The sequence below is a fragment of the Chrysoperla carnea genome, chromosome 3 (assembly GCF_905475395.1).
Source record: "Chrysoperla carnea chromosome 3, inChrCarn1.1, whole genome shotgun sequence".
Taxonomy (NCBI): Eukaryota; Metazoa; Arthropoda; class Insecta; order Neuroptera; family Chrysopidae; genus Chrysoperla; species Chrysoperla carnea.
In genome coordinates this window covers 83,881,035-83,896,384 of record NC_058339.1, presented here as the reverse complement: position 1 = coordinate 83,896,384, position 15,350 = coordinate 83,881,035, and positions in this window count along the sequence as shown.

The window sequence follows — 15,350 nt, the reverse complement described above, 5'->3', positions numbered from 1 at the left end:
TTATCCGAATTCCTACTAATAGAAATTGAAGTGGTAGTAATTTCCTTTTAATTTTCTTTCCACTAAGAATTTCATCCGAATTTTCTTCTTGCTCGAGTTGCAGGGAGTGTAAATATTCGAAAACTCGAAAACGCCGCCTCACTTCTTCGACCTCAGACTCTTTATTCAATATTCAGCTTAGATCCCTTTCTCCTGTGTATGATTTGCACGTTTAGTAAATCACAAGACAGTATATGTAAGCGGCAATATGATCTCCCAATCACATAATGACTTGTAGCTAGGCGAAACTGTGACGACTATCGTATTATATACTCTTGTATTCATTTTCTTGCCTTTCCTTATCACCAGGATACTAACATATTTGAAAACTCCTGAGACTGAGATATAGATGTTGATTCTAAAAACATTCTTCCACTATGATTGCATCTCATCAGAAGCAAATCCCTTCGACGTCAAAAGTGTGTAGATTCCTTTCGTATTACTGTCATTTTCACTGTATCATTCTGATTTGGATACACTTAACAATCATCGGGGAGTCAAATCTGGGGACTACATGTTGCCTGAAGGCTGCCGCTGGACAAAAGTGCATTAATGTTATATCAGAGATTCAATTTATGTGTTTGTGACTCCGTTTGTGTGTTTGTGATATGTGTGAGATTTAGGTCCAGACAACAGCCACTTGGGAATCAAATCTACGGTATGAGTTAATGTTACAAAAGTCATCAAATTTTGACACATGTTGCCTGAAGGAAAAAAATGCATATCAGAGACTCAATCTGTGTGTCATTCTTGGAATTTTTCGAAACACCTACTAGCTCGGATTCTTCTATACTGCTTTACCTCAAAGAAGTTATCTTTTAAATCAATATCCGTAAGTTTTAAACAAATTTTATCGATCATTATTTACTAAGAGACTTTAGTAGTCTAAAGTGTGACACAGTTTCAATAAATAAAGTAAATAAATACATGTAATAGACATTTTCAACAATACCTACATAACATACTGTTGTAAATAAGGAATACAAATAAACATCATCTTTTAGTTAACAAATATATAATACAAGACAGATACACACGTACAGTTAAAAAAACGATAAGATTTCCAATCAAAAAATTAAAATTATTAGTCTTTTTACACCAAAACTTGCCGAATACAAGTTAATATTTTGAAGGTTCAATATAAAAAGTAAATCACATTTTACTTCGTGATCTGAATCGTTTAAACTAATTATGTAAAATGAAAAATTTGATTTTTTGTATTAGTCTAAGAGACGGTATAAGGTCGATCTTCACCCATCTGATAACCAGATGAGACATAGTTTTTATGAAATTTTATTGATTATTAAACACGCCTATCATAGTTCTTCTTATCGAAAAGTTTCCATGGGCTCTTTAATTAAATTAATTTAAATCAATTTTTTCTATGGATAGTTAGGTGTAGGTTATGTTGATGGGTGGAGTTCGACCTTATACGGTGTCTTGTACTATATATTTGTATGTTTGTAATGGAGTAATTAACTTAAAAACTACTTAACATGTTAACAGCGGGTAATACTGGTTGTAATTTTTTAAAATTAAAACCCATGAATAATGGAGGGCAAGGTAATCTAAAACGAGGAAGTTATTGTTTTTCCCGAAGTCATAGAAATTTCCCGAAAGAAAACGGACGAGGAACTGCTAGTATTACAAATAACGATTAATATTGTTTGATTTGAGGGCCCTTTTCAATTTTTTAGACTAAAAATCGACGTTTTATTGACGTATTCGGCATAAAACACATTTTAGTTATTTTCAGCAAATTTCACAAAGATTTCAGCCTATAGATCCATTTTTTCAGAATCTTGAAAATCGTTTTGTAAAACCATATGTCGAAGCGCGTTTTTTTTTTATGTTTTGCAGTTAACATTTTTTAATTATTATTATTTAGCGATTCCTGACCCATGTTTTTTATTGTTTTTAGCTTTAATTTTTTTAGAAGTGCTTGTATTTAACTTTAATTTATTGTTTCTTTTTTGTATGTTTCAATAAACTTATATTAATTTATAAATAATACAAATTTTTTTTAACTGAAAAGGCCCCCTAAGACTTTAAAGAGAATATTTCAAATACAAAATATTCGACTGCAGAAAATAAACTTACTTGAAAGCTTAAAATAAATTAAACATAAAATCATTTAGATGCTTTCACATACTTAAATTTTTTTTTATCTGAGAATTGGTAAGTTGGGAAAAAATACGGAAATCTTTTTGCGATAGTCAGAATACAATTGAGATCATGGGTAAGTATAAATGTATAGAGTCAATGAGTAAATAAAAGGATCGTATTTACAATTCCTAGTGGTACTTCAATAAAATTGTGTAATACGTCAATAAGATTAGCTTTTACAATCAAAATCATTCGAAAAAAGTGACCGAACACGGGTGAGAACCTTACGTAAACAAAACTTGTTGTCGAATATTCAAATCAGCGCTCTTATTTAAGGTCATAAAAATTTTATTCAAATTTTTTTAGATGTAATAGAAGAAAGCATAGACATGTACTTTAACGTTATTATAGGAAAATTTCTCTGATTCCCTGTAGAATGAACTTTACTAGAAAAAATATTTCAAATTTTTCAGTAGAATAGAATGTGGTAATTAAATTAAGTTTATTCATTTTTAATTTTAAAGATTTGATCATGGCATTTTTATTTAAAAATTTATGTGTTCATGTAAACGTACGCCTTTTCACGACAATAACAATGTTATTTTCTTTTGCAAGAAATATTTTCTATTTTCACTTCAAATACATGGTTAATTTTTCTGGATGTAAACATGACTAGGGGAATACATTCTTCCAAAGCGCCAATTTTGTCTATTCAGGAAGCTATTTAATAAAATTTTCATCCTTTTTTGCATAAAATAATCATTTTCAAAAAGTAACTGTTTCTTGTGTATCTTTGTTACCAAAGAAGGAGATCATTTACATGAAATTATTTTTAAATAAAAATGCCATAATCCATTGTCTATAATTTAAGAAAAAAACATGTTAATATCTTTTACCGTTTTGTTTTTATTACAATTTAAAAATATATAACACTTATCTGACCAGTTTTTATTCTATACGTATTTGTAGGACTACATTTAAAACTGTATAATATTATTTTAAAATGGTCAATTATTTTTAATGTCTTACAATAAAATTTAATAAATTGACATAACTAACTAAAATATAAATACCTATCGTTATTAACTACGGTCAAACGAATACGAATACCATAAACGAATTTCTCGGGCAATACCAAAACGATAATTATTTTTGACCTAGTTATTAACATTCAAAAGAACTTAGCTTCGGTCTACAAAGATTTGAAATAATTAAACTTTTCATAGGTATTTACCATAGACATATAAGAATAGACCGCGCTAGTAACGGGCGATCGTGTAAGTGGGATTCCAGACTCGGTAAAAAGAGAACGATGCTCTGACGAACGTTTTGTCTCTTTTTTTGGGTGTGACCTACTGGCGCCTTATATGTCTATGGTATTTACAAGTAATGTTATTTTTAACCTTAAAAAAAAGTCTATTTTTCGAATAAAAAATTCGAGATGTTCGTTTTGTGATTACAATTTTCAAGGTGTTGGGGGGGAACACTCTGTATTGTTCATCATCAAACATCCATCGATTTAAAACTCACCGAACAATTAAAATTTTTCTAGGTTTTCTGAAAGAGATTCTCTGACGAAAATTGGGAGACTTATAGGTATTTTTTACGAAACTATGAGCAAAAGCGTAAACAAAGATAGTTTCAGTTTTCGAAAGATATGAGACGTATTTCAGTACGATGATTATTTCAGAAGATACATTGTTTTAGAACGAAAAGTGTCAATTTTGCTTGAAAAGGGAATAATTACTTTGTTACAAAATGCTCGTAAAGAAATTTTTTATAGCTCATTTTCGAGAAAAACAAATAAACTTTCGAGTAAAGCTTAAATTAAACTTAACATTTCCTACCCTTTCAAGCCTCAGAAGAAAATAGCAAGGGCTTATAAATTTTTGAGCAATAGATTCCAAAATGAGCTATTAAGGTTTCAAATTCGATAATTTTTTTAGATACAACTGTTTGAAATATTAGTAAAATTTGTTGTTTTTATAATTTTCCATTAATACTTTTTTTTTATATTTCGGAATATATGTCATTAAAGTAGATATAGTAGAATTTAAATATGGTTTACAAAATCGATTTTATCTATGCATTTACATACAGATAATAATTTCGACTATTTAATAATATAAACAACTGACTGTGTTGATAATATTATCAAACAGCTGATGATTCTAAAAACCCTTTCAAATAATATTTATTTGATACGTTTTGTTTGAGGGTTTTATCATAATTTTTTTATTATATCTGTTGTGTTGCTCTGTTTTTATTAACTTTTTTAGTTTATTAATAATTATGCTATAAATTGAATAATAGACTATTGAATTTGGGGGAGAGTGTTTCAAAATCTCCCGTAAGAAAAGATGTAATTTATAGTCAAATTCGTCGAAATATTTTTGGTTTCTTTATCTAAGTTTTTCAATATTGACCAGCCGATTTCTTTTGATTTGCTCAAATTTTTAGAACTGTTAAATATTTCTCAAAAGGGATCGTTTTTATTTTTTTCTAAACAGTTCACATAAAATATTAATTGTTATTTGACGCTGCATCAACGGTTAGTATAAACACAAAAATCACTGGTAAAGTGGGTAAGTAATCAAGTCAACACTTTTTGATATTTTTACTTTTTTCAATTTTATACATAAAATAGGGATCATTTTACCCAATATAAAGGGGATTATTTATTATTAAACATATTCAGGGGGGTCGGGTTGTACTCTATAACCCCAAAAAACAAAATTCTGGCATTATTATTTCTGGCTTAAGTAGATGCTAAAATTACATGTTAAACAAATTTCCTAAAACATATTTTTTGGATTGTTTTTTTCGCAAATGTCATATAGGCTACAAACCTCCTGTCTGAGTCAGAATTCTGGACTCACTAATTAATAAGATTTTATTTTTTATTTTAACTTTCCCAAAACACCTTCCCAAATTTGTGGTCACGAGCTCTTGGGCTATTACATTTAAAGTATTAACGTCAATAAGTCTTATTTACCACTTCTTCGTTTAAAAATATTGATACATGTTACAATTTGGCTATGAAAATTTCTGATCAATTTGACTCTGACCAGTTTTTAACTTCCCACTACAGGAAGTTATTGTAATGAGTTCGATTTTCGAAATCAAAATTTTCCATATATCTTTACGTTTCATGGTTAGGACAAGGCATTAACACTAATTTGGAGAAGAAGTGTGTGTGTGTGTGTGTGTGTGTGTGTGTGTGTACGTACTTACTTAAAAAATGATATCGACTTCGATGAGGTGTCGATCAATGCGTATTAAAAGCAATATGATTCGAAAAGAAAGTCATAAAAATCGGTCGAGCCGTTTTGAGTCGAGGGAGCTTTTTTTAAATTTTATAATGATCGATATCGCTCGAAAAAAAACTGATATCGACTTCGTTTAGGGGCCGATCGAAGCGTATTAACGACAATATGATCTGAAAAAATTTCATTACATTCGGTAGAGTCGTTTCGAGTCGAGTGAGATTTTTCATAAATTATTTTCCTGAACGATATCGCGCGAACAAAAAATGATATCGACTTAGTTGAGGTACCGATCGAAGAGTACTAACGGCAGTATGATCCGAAAAGAATTTCATAAGATTCAATCAAGTTGTTTCGAGTCGGTCGAGTTTTTATTTTTTTAAATGTTTTATAACTTTTAATTATGCTGGGAAGTTATTCGTGTCAAGGGCACCAGACTCCATCCACAGCTAGTTTTATACGCAGATATTGTTTCCATTTGAAAGACAGATTTTCGAAAGTAAACAATTAATGTTAGACTGGTGAAAAATAAAGCATGCGACAGGTGAGTGTGAAATATACTCTCGTGCAAGACATTTATCAAGTAATTTTTCATAATAATTTCCGTAATAATATTTCATATAGGTATATGAATTAATGTGGTATAATATTTATTGAAACACTTCCTAATATGTATTATGTGTTTATATAAATTGAAAATCCATTAAATTATTTATTGTTCAATAACAACCAATATAATAATAATAATATTAATATTTTTATTTTCAAACATTTTATAATCCTCGTTCCAATCATTAAAAAATAGCAATTAAGCCTGCATTCGATTTTCATTTTATATTTTAATTAAATCATAAATAAAAAAAAAAAAAAAATACCTTTAATATCTTTATTTATTATTACATGTATTTGGGGCAGATATTTTACGTATAATAAATATAGAAACAAAAGATCAAAAATTGGCGATATAAAGTTTGTTTAATGTAGAGTTTCGTATATTTATTATTTATTCATTGTTTTTTTTTTTTTTTTTACTTCGGTAAATAAAAATGTTTGGCCAATTTATCGGGCGGATAACAGGTAGCGATTATGGATTACCAATAAACTTTATTCTTTTTTTTTTTTTTGTATAGTAGCCATAATTGTGTTCACTAACTTAAGGTAGTACGAGCGTCAAGGCAAGTTTAGACTTGTGGTTGAAACTATTTGTACCTTATTTTAAACTTTTATGATGAATTTTGTTATAAATTCATGAATGTAGACGAAAACTAAGAATAAAATTTTTCGATATGTGCCTTGGTTTTTGAAATATCGAAAGCTAAATAATTAAACAAAATTTTCAATTTTCGATATTTTGAAAATTAATAATATCCAAAAATTTTACTCTAACTTTTCGTCTTATGAAGTCAAGCTATAATTCCTCACCAAAATTGAAAATATATATTTTTTTTAATTTATCCACTCACAACGGGTTTTTTTTGTTTTCAATAACTTATTAAAGTTTTAACTTTAATTTAAATAGTTTTTTTTCTTTTTTTATTTCCACTAATTTCCTAGTTTACGGTATTTTAAGAGCATTTTATTACATATACGTCATTCAAATTACCTAGTTGACTACACAACGTTTAGTATAGAAATTTAAATGTACGCTTTCAGCAATTCTGTATTGGTACGATTTAGAAAACATAATATACATTTTTTTAAGCCAAGATAACCTCTATAATTAATTAAAAATATTGTACGAAATTAATCTTATCAAATAGTAAAATTATTGTAATTTAAAAAAAATTAATGTAGGAACAATTTAGAAAAATTACAGTATGATTTTCCTGATAACTAAATAAAAATGTCAAAATATTATTTAGAAAAACTCTTTGATTTTTTGCCACCTTTATATTTATAACTATTTAACTTAATCGTCAGATTTCGCAAAAAAAGCTACCAGTTATGAAAAAACTGCCCGGTACGATTTAAGCCACGATACGCCATAGACTCAATAGACTCTCCTGTATATAATGAATTTCGGTTACAAATAATACCAGGTTAAATTAATTTGCAAAACATTTTCAAAATGAATTCTTTATCAAGAACCCACATGAATTTACGAAATCGAGAAAATCTGTACAAATATACTAAATAAGTTGTAAAATAAAATAATATAATTTGATATATCATCACAAACTTTTTTTTCCTCGTAATTATATTAAGTGATTATGTTATTTGGTCTCAGGTGGCGTTATTGTTAGAATGTTTCTAATTGAGTAATGTTTTTTTATTTTATTAGATTGTCGCAAAGTAGTATTAAATATGTCAAATCTAGTTAACAATTGTTTTTATACTCCATACCAGATGTATTATACCTATATGTACCATTTTGAACAATTATGTTGGATATTTCTTCAATGGATGTTTGGGAAAAAAAGTTCGAATAATTTCCTTATTCTACTTGGAAGGTTACCTATTGCTATTAGCTTTGTTATCATGTAGAAATTCGCTCATGCCCATAGCTGACTGATTAGAAATAGAAGAACACTTTACAAAACCACTGAGAACATTGTTGAAAACATTTTTTCGAATAGGCTTTGGCCCAAAATTTGAAAAATTGGTTTATACGTTACATTAGTATCTGATTTACACGAAAAAATTATTATTTAAAGAAAAAAAGAAAATACTATTTGCATTATGTATTTTGCATTTTCAAAAATCAATTCAAATTTACTTCGAAAACAATGTAGAGTGTCATGGCGTCTTGAATGACATCACGACTTGACATTCAAGCATTTTTGTGTATGTTTAAGTTCATCATGACGTAACGTAATACTTTCAATACTTGCTGATTGGTGTTTGCTGTCAAGCTGAATGCTTAGTTTTACTAAAATTATTTTTTTTTAAATAATCATTAGAATTAAGATTAATCATTAGAATTTATCCAACCGATTTATTCTTAGTGGACAAAAGCCTATTCTAAATAAATTCAACCACGGAAATCGAATCTAAAAATATATCTATATACTCAATAGAAAGTTCACAGTAAAATAGGCTATGATGACATTGAAGAGACTTAAGAATTATGGTCGCTATAGCCGACAGTCGTTATAAGTGATATATATATTTATATTAAAGTGAAAGTATGTGAATACGTACACATGTTGGTCGGTAATGCTGACTAATTCTAATGACAATTGGTCGTTATAGCCCAAATATGAGTTAATAAGATCCAAAATAAAGTTAATAAGGCTCAAAATAAAGTTTATGGGGTTCAAACTAGTATTATGATGTTGTTTTGTTCAACTGAACTTAAGTTTGTACATCTAACGAAAGTGAGTAAGTGCGTGCGTTGATTGTTATAACCGATATGTGTGCCGATATCTCGGTGTATCTGATATTGATATAGCCGATGCATTCATGTTCGTGTTTATATATGGATTTGATCGTTCAATTTTATCGTTACAAGCGGTTTTGACTGTAAAAGTATAGTAATGGTAACAGATAGAGGAAAACTACCAGATTGGTTTTTACAAGAAACAAAAGCAACTTTTTTCGACAAATATTTTTTCGAAGGTCCACTAAAAAATTACAAAAATTATTTTCAACTTGACAGTTAAATGAATAATTATTGAAATATTATTTCATCATCATCAAAAAATTGGAACAAATTTCTACAAATCAATATCGATTACCTAATTATTTTCCCAAACGGAACGAAAGAAAAGAATTATAATAAAAGTTTTAAAAAATTTTAACATTTTTTTTTAATATTAAATTTAAAATGCTAATTAAAATTTTCTTAACGATGTTCACATTAACTCCGATAGAATATTAAACAGAATTTTTCATTTTACTGACTTATTGTCAGTATTTAGAGGTACATCAACCATTATTTTTATTCTGTATAGAATTTAAAAATACGTGTGCGGAGTTTTTAAATGGATTTTTTTTTCTTAAATGCACATTTTCTTTTATTGAATTAAGTAAAGAAAAGCTTTTTGTGAAAAGTGCATTTACTTGGAAAAGTTACTCTTTACACTACTTACCTTTTAAAAGATTTGTAAAGTTACATTTGAAATAAAGAAAAGAAAATAAAGTTGAGGTTTTGTGAACCGAGAATCAAAATTAGTTTTTGGATTTTCGATTTGCATACATCGAAAACTTTAAAAATGGTTGAATTTAAAAAAAGAAGTTACAAATTATGTTATCCATGAGTTTCTTTTCACATCATGGCAGACAAAAAAAGTCGTCCAAAGCATGTAAACCGAAAACTTTGTGTTAAAGCAATACTCATACCACCCACGGTTAAGACTTCCATGTTCATTATTATCAAACTTTTTATAGAAAAGTCACCTTTATTATAAAAGGAACAGAACAATAAGGAACATGAATGATTACTTTGATGACCTTCAATACTCGTCATTTGACTCTTAAATCGAACCAATGACTATTGTAACACGTCTATCCTTAAATTATTCCCATAGCCTGAACAATAAACGAGAAATAAAAACCATAAATGAAAAAATTGAATATATTAGGGCAGGGTAAATTCGACATTTATAATATACTCTTATATGGACGATGATACAAAAGAATAAAATAGGTAATATTTTTGAGTAGATATAATAAATTTTACGTTTGTCTTTTTATTACATCTCTAAATGTATTATTTTTGAATTCAGTTGAATTATATTTCAGTTTTTATGCCAGTTTTTTACGCCCATAAAGTTAAGTTAATATAAATATTTGTTACATATAAGATAATGGAAAGTAAATACCATAAGAAAACAGGATCTTTTCACAAATATCAAACTTTATTTTTATGTTTTATAAATGAATAGTTTTTATAAATTTTGCGAATTGTCAAGTATGACAGTAGACTTATTCTGTCTGGCACAATGTGCTCCCAAAGCCGGAATAAGATATCATTCATTCGGTTTAGTCGAAATGGGAGATTACGGAAAGTAACTATGATGAAACTCTTTGCTGTCTTTCATGAAAAACCAAAGAATTAAAGAGAGCGTACTAGGCATAGCAGAGGGTGGAATAACAGGCTTAAATTGGAACCAAAAATTTTACAAAAAATGACATAGTTAAATAACTTCTATTAAGATTCGGAACCCTTCTTGTGCGAGTCCGAATCCACACTTTCCATTTTATTATTAATTATTAATATAAAAAAATGATTCTATTTTTGAATAAATAAAACGAAAGTGATGTATTAACCCTCGTTGAGGCTGTGATCCAATCGGTTTCTATGAAAATTTGCGTTATAATATAGTAAAAACTAGCTGAAAAACAATCCACTTATCATTATTCATGTTATTTTATCATTTCTCCGTAATATGGCGTTACGAATTCGAGGTGTTGACGTCACGGCCGTTTGAATTTATATTTTAAAAAACGATTTTCGATTGTAAAATTACATGAAAAATCAATTAAAATTTTTTTTTTAATTTTTCGTAATCTTTAGAAAAAAAATAAATAAATAAAAAGCAACTTCTCTATTCAATTATAGTATTTTTTTATAATAATTATGTTATTCACTTTTTTTTTTGGGAAGATCAAAAGCTACTTTTCGCTTAGTTCCGGAGGGATTATTTTACCTTTGCTCGAGCAGCGCAGGCACACCTCGAATACCGGAGACTCCGACTCAAAATCGGAAAGCTAGCAGCTCAACATTATTAATTTTGATGTTTTTTAACACATAATTTACATTTTATTTGGACGTAAAAAAATTTTTGTCTGAAATTTCAAAGTTAAAATGTTTTACATAATAATCTTTACTGTCACCTTTATGATGATAAAATGTAAATAGAAAAACTTTTTTTATAGTTTTGTCTCAGCAAGAAAATTAACTATGTGATTTTTTTTCATGTAGGTACTTAAATAAAAACAAAAATACACTACAGGTACAACAAAAAAAAGTATGTGATTTATTTAAGTGGAAAATACTTTTGAAAACTTTTGAGGTATTTCGAGACCCAATATAAGTGTAAAATTGAAAACGATACAAAAAATTATTATTTTTATTTATTAACCACCCGTTTAAACATCTTTTATAAAAAGCTCCTATCGATTCTCTGAATGGTTTATGAGAAATTAACTTTCAAAGTCATAGTTTTTTGGTATAAGATTTCTATTTATGTTAAAACGCTGACTTTGAAAGTTAATTTCTCTTAAACCTGAAGAAAAAATCTAAAAATTCGCAAATTGGATGTTTTCACCGCAAAAATTCAAAACTTTATTAGTAGGTCATCAGGTTACCAAACTTCCATCAAAGAAAATAAAATTCCATTACATAAACTAAAAAATATGTATAAAGTTTTGAAATATCAACTTAAACAAAGCCACAACACATATTCTTACGCACTAATTAATATAGTAAAAGATGATCCTCATCAAATAATAGGGGAGCGGAGGGTAATGCCGTACACCTAACTTTAAACGTGTATTTCTTCGAACCTACTTATTAGAATACAATGCTTTATGTTAATGTAATTATGAATAATCTATAATTGACAGTGTCCAATATAACAGTGTCAAAATCAAATTATTCTATAAAGTTATTTGTACGGAATTACCCGAGACTTGCGTCTAATTCCGTACATAATTTTAAGAACCTAAAAAGCCTGAAAAAAGGTATTTTTTCTCAAATAAAAAAAATAATTTTAATTAACTGTGGGTAATCTTTTATTTATTCACAAAATACACAGATTTAATCGTCCGCAGAATTTGCGCCACTACACAAAGCATGTGCCCATTTGTCACATGACACACATCTGTACCATAATTCCATATCCCTACCAAATTCATTATATATTACACATAATTCATGACTCCTCATATTTCTGATTCTAAATTTACTGCTTCTACTGGTGAAATAAGTTCATGTGATATCTCTGATTCTGCATTTTCTGCTGCTTCTGGAGAAATAATTTCATGCAATGCTTCATTTCGGGTAATACCGTACAGCGTACGGAAATTCCCGAAACCGAATTCAAATTTCAAGAATGAGTATTTACCTAAAAAAAAATTCAATAAAGCGATTCTTTGATCAAAATCTTATTATAAAGATATTAATAGTCCGAAATATAATAATTTCATTACAAAATTTAATAAAAATAGGTACTTACACTTATTTTTTGATGTTTAAAAGTTGTAAAAACGAGCGCCAAATCACAAAACACCTATTTATACCAAAACTATTACCCTTAATAGCACAGTAACTTAAGAGGCTACACTAACACTACTGCGCTAATGATTGACACCAAGCAAACGCACGCAGCTCAATTCCTTCAGGATAAACAGTGATGTACGGAATTAGCCGCTGTACGGTATTAGCCTCCGCTCCCCTAAAAGACAATCATATAAAGTTATAATATCCTTCGTTAATTAAGGTTTATCTCACATATATCATAATATCATAACCTTTTATTATTGTTACATAACAACAATAGATAGTATCATTTACAGGACACCCCGAACGTTCCCACATTTTACATAACATGTAAAATATTTATATTCTGTTATTTGATACGAAAGAGGCAATTTTGAATTATGATTATATTTGTATTGAATATTGAGAATATTAAAACTAGTAGTTAACCGCCTACGTCGCTGGGTAATTTCAACTTAAACAAGTGAAAACAAACAATTGACTGAGTTAATTGTTGAAATACCATGTATAGATAGTTTTGATAACGCAATCGTTTGTTTTTTGACGTCACGCAAATTAAGAAAGATTTCCACTCTTAAATAGCCACACACACATAACTGATATTCCCATATTAATACATACTACAAAATTTTCACCTAATTAGCGCCCTCACGAGTAAACAGTGATGTTTACGAAAAAATGTTTCAAACAAAAGTTGTTTATTTTTTTATAAGGAACATTTTTTACATTTAAACATTTGTTCTATCTCTAACGGTTTACAAGATGGGTCCTACGGACCCAAGACCCAATTGACCTATGTTGCTCATTTACGAACTCGACCGCACTTTTTACGTCCTGAGTACGCTTTAAAATTTCAGCTCGATATCTTTTTTCGTTTTTGAGTTATCGTGTCCAGAGACGGACGGACGGACAACCGGAAATGGACTAATTAGGTGATTCTATGAACACCCAACCAAAATTTGTTTCGTAGCATCAATATTTTTAAGCGTTACAAACTTGGGACTAAACTTAATATACTATGTATATATCATATACATGGTATAAAAGCAAAGGCTACCCGTGTTGTAATAGCCTTCTCTTCCCTTGCCTTCACTTATTTCCCCTTTGTTAAGAATTTTCTGGGCTTTAATTTTTTGATGCGAAACCTTATTTTGTTGGATAATATACAGATATATTACTTGCTGATGAATGTAGCATTCTTTTTAAAATTCCTTAAGTAGTGGATTCAAAAATGAAGAATTCTCATACAAACTTTCATCCCCTTTTTCACCACCTTAGGAGTTTAATATCCAAAAGTCCGTTCTAAGCGAGCGTCTACATCGCGAAATGAGTAACAATGCTAAATTCCGAGTCAATTGGGTGTACAATTTTAGCTATCTCGTGATGAGTCAGTCATCGAATTTTTCTTATATATACATGTATAGATTATTGCTGCAAGGGAAATTTTATTAAATCTACATAAACCATGGTTCTATAACATCAATTATCACATGGTGGAATCGAGAAATGTTGGACTGTAAAGTTAATACATTCGATAAAAAACATTTCCTATCAATAATTTTTGAAAATTTATTTGTTGAAAAAACACATATTATACACACAATGCAAGAATAAAGGAAAAAACTGTAATAGTACCTATTATTCGCTGTCGTCGATGTTGTAATTCGATACCAACTTTTTAGGTTGATATAAAAGCATATCGAAAACTCCATCTCTTGATCACTAACTAAAAGTATTGTAAGTAATTAGAATTATAGTCGTTAGAACTACGGATTTCGAAATATGAAATTACTTGTTCAATTATTTCGTTAAAAGAGGGGGTACAACACTGGCAATTACAAAACCAAGTACGTAAGCCCATTAAAATACGTTGGCCAACTTCTTGGATAATCCAATCTCACCAATTTTCCTGTTTCCTACAATCTGCATTCTTAAATAACATAATTCCATTCGTTTGCTACGTAAATAACAGTTTTTTGAATTTTTTTTAATGATACCATCAAGTGAAAAATTTAAATTGTGCAAACCGGAAAAAATAGGCCAGAAAATTCTATCAGTGTGTTATCCGTCTTCTTGCCTTCTGTTACGTCTTGTAAGCGTAAGGACCGATAATCGATGCCCGTGAATAAATTCATTAACTATTTTTAATTTTTAGGTCCAATTTCCCAAAAAAGTACAAATTTAGACAGATAGCTTATAAGATATGGTCTGAAATCGATCCACAAAATCGCACTTCGAATGGAATTTTTTGTCTCTTTCCGAGAAACAAGTTCATTCATCAAATAAACCCGATTTTTGATTTTTTGGTTATTAACCTCATGATAACTAATACAAAATATTTTACAACAACACAATTGAGAGATGGAAAAAATTTTATTTTTCTTATATTTTGAGTTAAAAATTAAACTGTCCGATAATTTGAAAGCTTAAAAATAAAGTTAACCTAATAGTTTTTCAAAACTTCCCGTACATGGCAAATAAATATCATAGTTTGTGATTTTCCGTCAATTAAAATTAAAAATGAATGTCCCATATTTGGGATAAAAGTTTTCAAGTGATGTAAAAATGAACTAAGTGGAGGGTTATCATAAGGTAAAGTACCTTATAAATTACAAAAATGGAGACAAAAACTTTGAAAGACAGTGAAAGGTCAGGTAAGTTCCATAGAAATACAAAAAATTCATTTGAGATTTTAAATGATTTTTAATTCTAGTCTTAATTAATACTTGCTTGCTATGAAATTTAAGAACCTAGTGAGCAATCTTTGCGAATAT